Source organism: Amblyomma maculatum, unplaced genomic scaffold (genome assembly GCF_055883805.1).
Source record: "Amblyomma maculatum isolate TAMU_Amacu unplaced genomic scaffold, ASM5588380v1 scaffold_13, whole genome shotgun sequence".
Lineage (NCBI taxonomy): Eukaryota > Metazoa > Arthropoda > Arachnida > Ixodida > Ixodidae > Amblyomma > Amblyomma maculatum.
This window is the reverse complement of record NW_028146738.1, coordinates 6,363,679-6,370,462: the sequence shown is the minus strand read 5'-3', so window position 1 is coordinate 6,370,462 and position 6,784 is coordinate 6,363,679.

The window sequence follows — 6,784 nt, the reverse complement described above, 5'->3', positions numbered from 1 at the left end:
TGTCTGACAAGCGCAAGCCGGCAACTGTTGGCGCCACCTTTGAGTACCCGGCGCAGGTAGGGTATGCAGCATCCATGAGGCTTCCTTCAGCGCAGTTGTAATTTGTGATCAAACAAGGGTGCAACCGGTGCAAAAAGAAATGGTTTGTTTGGTTGTGCTAGCTCAGCCCACATTTTACGCCGTGCAAATGAGCAGCATATATCCAGTCATAACAAAAGCTATGTAAACAAACACGCTGTGGGTGCAGACGTAATTCGCGAATCGGCAAATATCTGCGGGAGTTTCGGGCTCCCACTTTAAATGCCAAATGGTGGATATTTACGTTGAAGCAGTCACAAGTAACGTGCTGGACAAGCACCAGAAAAACGCAAGGTTACGCTCGGAAGTCTGTCGCAGTCGCGCGCGGCTGCGGGACAGGCGAGATGGAGACGACGGCAGATGGGAGGCCCTTTTTCGGTGCAGGCAGTAAATCGCATTCAAATCCTGGTGGGTATTGCGATGACGGGACTAAAGCGGCGCATTCTTTACCAATGCTTTACCAGCTGAAAATATTTAAGTTTGACTGACACGCGCATATAATAGCAAGTCCAGAGGTACCGCTTCATACAAAAGTTTTGTCTGCTCCTCTGATGTCGCAAGGTGTGCTCTCGCGTAAATATATGCTTGTTTAGGATTTCCTGTTAGTTTTTGTACAACAAAATCGACGGGTAATAGCTCGAAATCAGCAGCACAATGCCAACCCATCCCCCTTTCGTTGCGCAGAAGGCGGAAGGATACTTTGGACATGTACCTTTTTATAAGCGGGGCCGATTGCTGCGCAAACTAGGTAACTCTCATAACATAAAAATATACTCCTGATTGTATGCTCAAATAATACAGTCTGAGCGCATCAATTTCGGCCTCCTCGACGATCTCTAGACGAAGCCCAAAACAAGTCCGAAGATCACTAAGGTCACTTATTATGGTGAAGGCTTCTCCAAGAAAGAAAGAGAATATGGAATAAAATATTTTTGCTGAAGAAAAAAAGAACCGCGTGCATGCAAGAGTGCAGCCGACACCGTGAATAGCAGACGACATGGGGATGATATCTCGTCGTGACGCCAGCGGCCATTGGTTGACAGACCTGGATGCTGTTTAGAAGAATAATTCTAAAAATTGATTTTAAACCTATCTACAGATTTACAAGGTTGTAAGTTGACTCGAATGTAAGTCGACCCCCCCAAATCGGGAAGTCCAAAAAAAGACATACTGGCGTTGCACGGAAAGCCTGCACAGTTGCTTACTAGTACTTTGATGCTTTTTATGCTTGCAGACCACTGCAGTTCATTTCAAATGTTGCATAGGGCATTGGCAGGGGCGACTGGTCATTTGCCACACAAAGGTAGCGCACAGACATATCGCACACATGGTATCATCCAGTTTAGTAATGCAAGATGTGAAAGTGCCCAGACGAAATGCGTTTAACTGAGATGGGAAGTGAACTTTCAAATAACCTTTTTGGTCTCTTCCCTCCTCCCCTTAACTACAGAAAAGCGCTGAATGCAGGACGTCGGCAATGGAGACTACAGCCCCAGAAGAGCCACCACCTCTGTGTGCCGCTACTCCTTCATGGGCCTCTGAGCTGCATGCAACCATGCCACATTTTTTCCATTGTGCTTTATACTGTTCTAGTCTTAATTGTGTTTTTATTTTCTCGTTTGCTTCCGTTTTTTTTTTTGTCTTTCTTTTCATCATAAATTTTTTCATCATAAAATTTCGTCGGTCTTAACTTGACAGTGTTGGACAAGGGCAGCTGCTTTTGCTGTACAGGCAGTGGTGAAACTGCTGCGCCATTTGCGCCAAATTGGGCCAGATCAAAACCTGCTACATGCTGCTACAAATTCTATGTTTCTGCCTACTTCTGCGCCATGGCGGCTCCAAAAGTTGCCTAATAACTCTGTCAACTGCAAAACCGAACTGTCGCGAAACCAAAACTGACATCTGCTGGAACCGATCGACATAATGTGTACTCCTCAGCCAGTGAAAACGGAAAAGAATGTTTCTTGGTACGTCACAATAAGGTCTGTCACAGCAAAGGAATACCCCACCGCAAAACAAACAGCTACTACAACGCACAATTCCCACGGAGTGCAACCTACGAAGTTGCCAGGAGAGCGAAGAAAAGGCAGCGGACACCGCTCCTACAAGGGGTGGTTTTAAGCCAACCGACAAAAATCCCTAACCCCCGAGGGGCGCCCTGGAAACCGGTTCAGGCGCCCGAAGGCGGCTCGTTTTCACAATATCGCGGCCCAGAGCGGTGGGTTTCTCCCCCTTGTGTCCACCCTCTTGTCGAAAATATTTTCTTCCCCATGACTTTGAGGCTTCGAACCCAGAACGCAATGCCAAAAAAAAATGTTTTTGGAAAGAGTAACTAATAAGGCCGTTACAGCCACTGCAATCACCCGATTCTGTAGTGTTCCCCTCCTTCGGTTCCTTCACAAAGGTTTTTCACTCTCCTGCCCGGTTATCTAGCCTCTGCAAGCCAAAATCCCATTCCACCTCCGTGTTTGGTGGGAGGTAGGGCGTAGCAGTCTGCTTGTGCAAAAACGAAACGGGCGAGGGAGTGCGCGCCACTGCATTTATTGCGTTTAGTCCGGCCGTGGCGAGGGAAAAGCGTGCAGCAGCGAGTTGTGGACACAATTATTGGTGTACGCCCATCCTTCACCCGTCAGTCAGCGAGACGGACCAATGAACGTCTCTACTCTGACATCAGCCTTGCGGCTCGGCGGGCCAGCATAGAGATGGGGAAGCTAGTATCCTGAAGGGGAGGCTGAGAGAGCTTTAATTTGCATTTTTGCTGCTTTGCGTTGCGCGTATCGCCGTAGAATTTTGCACAGACTATCTCCGGTACCTGATCGAAGCATTGGGCTCCTTTGCATAAAATCTAATACCCTGGACAGCGGCCCTTTAAAACGTACAGTAAGGCAAGGACCTTACCATACGGAATGCGCAGGCTCTTCGGTAAAGTGAAATGTATGTCAACAGCTGTGTAAGTTCACGACTCACTGGCCTCGCTTCGTCGTGAGAGCTAGGGTTGAGGACTTTTCGAAGGTTTTCGAGTGTTTATTTGGAAACATGACGTAGTGCCCACACATACATGGGCATTCCAGAAGTACGATTGTACACTGCTATATGATTTGTTGACATGGCAGTTTGTCGCTAATAAAGAATCTTACGCCTCCAGAATGAGCTCGGAGGTGTACGTAGTGTATGTGCCGCTTTTGATGGTTCTAAAGAACAAGTTTGATCTGCGGCAGTATTGTCACTAACTTGTGTGCTTTGGCACAGTGATCTAGTTCATGTTATGTTATGTTGGATTGTCCTCACAGGCAAGATTTGTGTAGGCAGTACTTTGTTGCATTTATGCATTATGGTGAAGTGGTGGTGTGCAATTATTATACAGTGAAATTTACTCTTAAATGAGTCAAACACTAGCACGAAGGTCAAATATTCCAGACATCTATAAAGAAACTTCAGTTTTTTGGCTGCCTGAGTCATGAGACAATCTGTGCCCTCGCAATCGGAGGTTGTGGGCTGCTTAGCAAAGTGCTGTTTTAGCCCCCATTCTGTGGAGGGTGCAATCTGTGATATATATGTGATCATGCATGTCAAGCTGCCAACTCATTGGAAGAAAGCCATGGGTGATTTACGGCATGTTGTCGTTATATGTACTTCAAGGAAATAGATGTTTGGTACTTCATTGCGCTGTCTGATTATTTTAAAGTGGCTGTTCCTGTGTGGGAATAGGATATTGTTGCAAAGGTGTAGTTCTTTCATTGATTAGTACCGTCATGCTTGTATTACTTTATTTTTGAGTGGGATATACTATGAGTTTATGTGGAATATTTATGGGTATGTGAAAACGTTTGCTAGAGAGTGTGTAGGATGATTGCAGTACCAATTTCAAAAGTTTGTTTGCTTTAAGTTGCTCATAGCTAAGAACGACGCCCATTTTGTTTAGTGACCACAGTGTGAGCTTGTTGCGGTTATTGCGGAGTTCAATTTGTGGGTGCAAGTCAGTCCAATGAAGAATCCATTTCAGTACCATGCTGTTCTTGTTTTTCACCTATAGAACTGTAACCACCATGGGTCAAGTTAGAGCTTTCAGTTGTCCGTAGGAACCTCTTTAGTTGTAGGGCTAAATTGCGCTAATATTCGGAATTCAAGGGGCCAGAAAAATGTTCGAATTATTGAATAACCCCTAAACTGCACTGCAAAACCTCTCTGCCAATTTATTTAGAGAAAAGCAGAGAAATAGTCTAATACTTGTTACTTGAACTCTGTGTGCTAGCAATATTTTATATTTCTGTTGGGAATCTCCATACGAGTGTTCCAGAATGGCAAGAGCCTCTGCGGCCTTTCTTGCAGTGTGGCATGATACCAATAGAAGCGCCTCGCATGCAGTGTCGTCAGATGCACAGAGGGCGCATTAAACGTTTTGTCCTGTTTCTGAGCCAGCTATACGGCCCCGCACTAATTTATGTGGTCTGTGAAAGTTATCAGCACACCCAAAAACGGCACGTTCGTCACGAGCGTACACTGCCTCAGCTGCGTCAAGCTGCGCAAGGAAGCAGTGCCGAAACAGTTTGCCATCATCTGCCACAGCGTAGTACTATCCCACTCATAAGCAAAGATGTGTGCAGTACTTGGCAGTGACACTGCATGCGTTTTTCAAGCCTCGTTGCATAGCAGCATTGTTTTCATGGAGGGTTGCGGAAATTTTAATTACCTGGGGTTCTTCAATGTGCACAAGCTGCCCAGTTCGTGGGCACCTTGCAAACCCTGTATAAATTGGAGGTTTATAGGAAGGGAAAGCCACTGTATCTTTCACAATTTCGCTAGCCACGCCATATGGGAAAGGAAGAAGGTAGACTGCACGCTATTAGCCCGAATCCCTTCTACGCTCAATGCACATTTTGCAGTGCAGACCTTTCATATAATGGGCTTGCCAAGGAAACAAAACGTGGGTAGATCGGAGGTGGCCCTGTCCACTTACGACTTAACGGCACAAAGGACCTTGGTTGTGAGAGCTTGAACAGTGCTTTAGCCAATAGAATCCTAGGCTGAGGAACTGACCAACCCCACCACTAGCCCTTAGATCATTTTCCTCAAATAAATGTTTTACTCTACTGCAAAGGTCGGAGTGAAAGAGGTACTGTAGTAGAGGGCTATAGAATAGTAATTTTCCCCACCTATACGGACGTTTACGTGTGGTGACATCACTTTGCTGCATTCTCTATGCTAAACCGCCAAGCAAAAGCCTGTCAAACAATGCTCTCTCAAGTCTTATTTAGTTTATGTGCAGTCATATTACGTGCATATAAATGGAACATAAAACGTATCTTCCAACATATCAAAACTTCTTTAACTTATCACACGTCAACTTGTGCTTAAATTGCATTTGCTCGCATTCGCATCGCTGTAAAACACATGAGTCGCCAAGACATGTGGGAAACTTATAAATTGTACAAAATCGCGTATTTCAACATCTTTTTCAGTGTGTATTTTGTTTTAGCCCGAAGAATGATAGTGTTAACTTGTTAAAGAAAAATAGAGCGATACCCATATCTTGCAGACCGTTTAGATATGCAGTTGCTTAGGTCCAATGAGCCGTGTCGGATAAAGGGTATTTATTATTCCCAAAATTACAAAATTGTTTAAGTAAGACAGTTTTCTTCAGAGGCTGAGCAAAATCTAGTGATGTAAGTGCTTTGAAAATATTGGAAGTGGAACCTAGGTCTAGATCATAATCTACATTTTAAAATGAGTGCAGAATGGCATTGATCCTCACCTGCTAGTGAACCGGGCAAATTCTCTGTGCACTATGCTGTACACTAAAGCAATGACAAGTATTTTACGCACATAGTATCATAGTAACATAGTATCTGGTACTGTTCTAATACGCATCAGATGGCACACAGCTTTTTGCAGGCATAAGAGGTGCTTATTTCACTAAAGGACACAGTCAAAAAGTAATCACCGATATTTTACATTAATTACAAAATTCTGAAGCTTGCATTCACATTATAGCAATCAGATTCACCTTCAGAGCCGATCATCTTCATTTAGAGCATTGCATTAGAGTCCCTGAACTGCAAAGGTACAATACAGTCCAAGTGGTCTTAAAAGGTGGGTTTTGCTGTCTTCACCGTTTTGTTCATCCGCATGAGCCAATGTCAACTTCAAATGCAGTACACGCATGAACCTCGGCGAAGAAACGTTTTATATACACCACGTTGTGTAATTACGTGCGTGCCGTAATTTCTGACAGAAATCGTATTTGGTTGGCAGTATTTTTAATACTTAACTTGTTTGGAATATTTGCGTTATTCGATCAAAAGAGGTCGGAGTTTGGTTTCTATCGTATGCGGCGGCAGGGAAGCAAGACGAGCCGCTACACAACAGTGGCACTGGTGGCGTCATCTTGTCCTGTTTGCAACCACTCTTTCACAGGAGAAGATATGCGAACTTTTTTTGGAGGAAGATCATTGCAAACAGCACAAGATGGCGCCACAAGTGCATCGAGCGGGCACAAGCCTTTTGTCTTTCCGCGTCTGCCGCATACGATAGAAACATCTATCTTCTTCCGATCGATTCAGGCAAGTACTTAAAAAAAATTTGGTATTAAAAATACTGCCGGCCAAACACCGTTTCTGTGCGGAATGTGGGCTTCAAGGATTCAGCGCATCAGATGGGAGAAGCAATCTGTCGCATAGGGTTTTCACCGAAACCGAAACAAAACTGA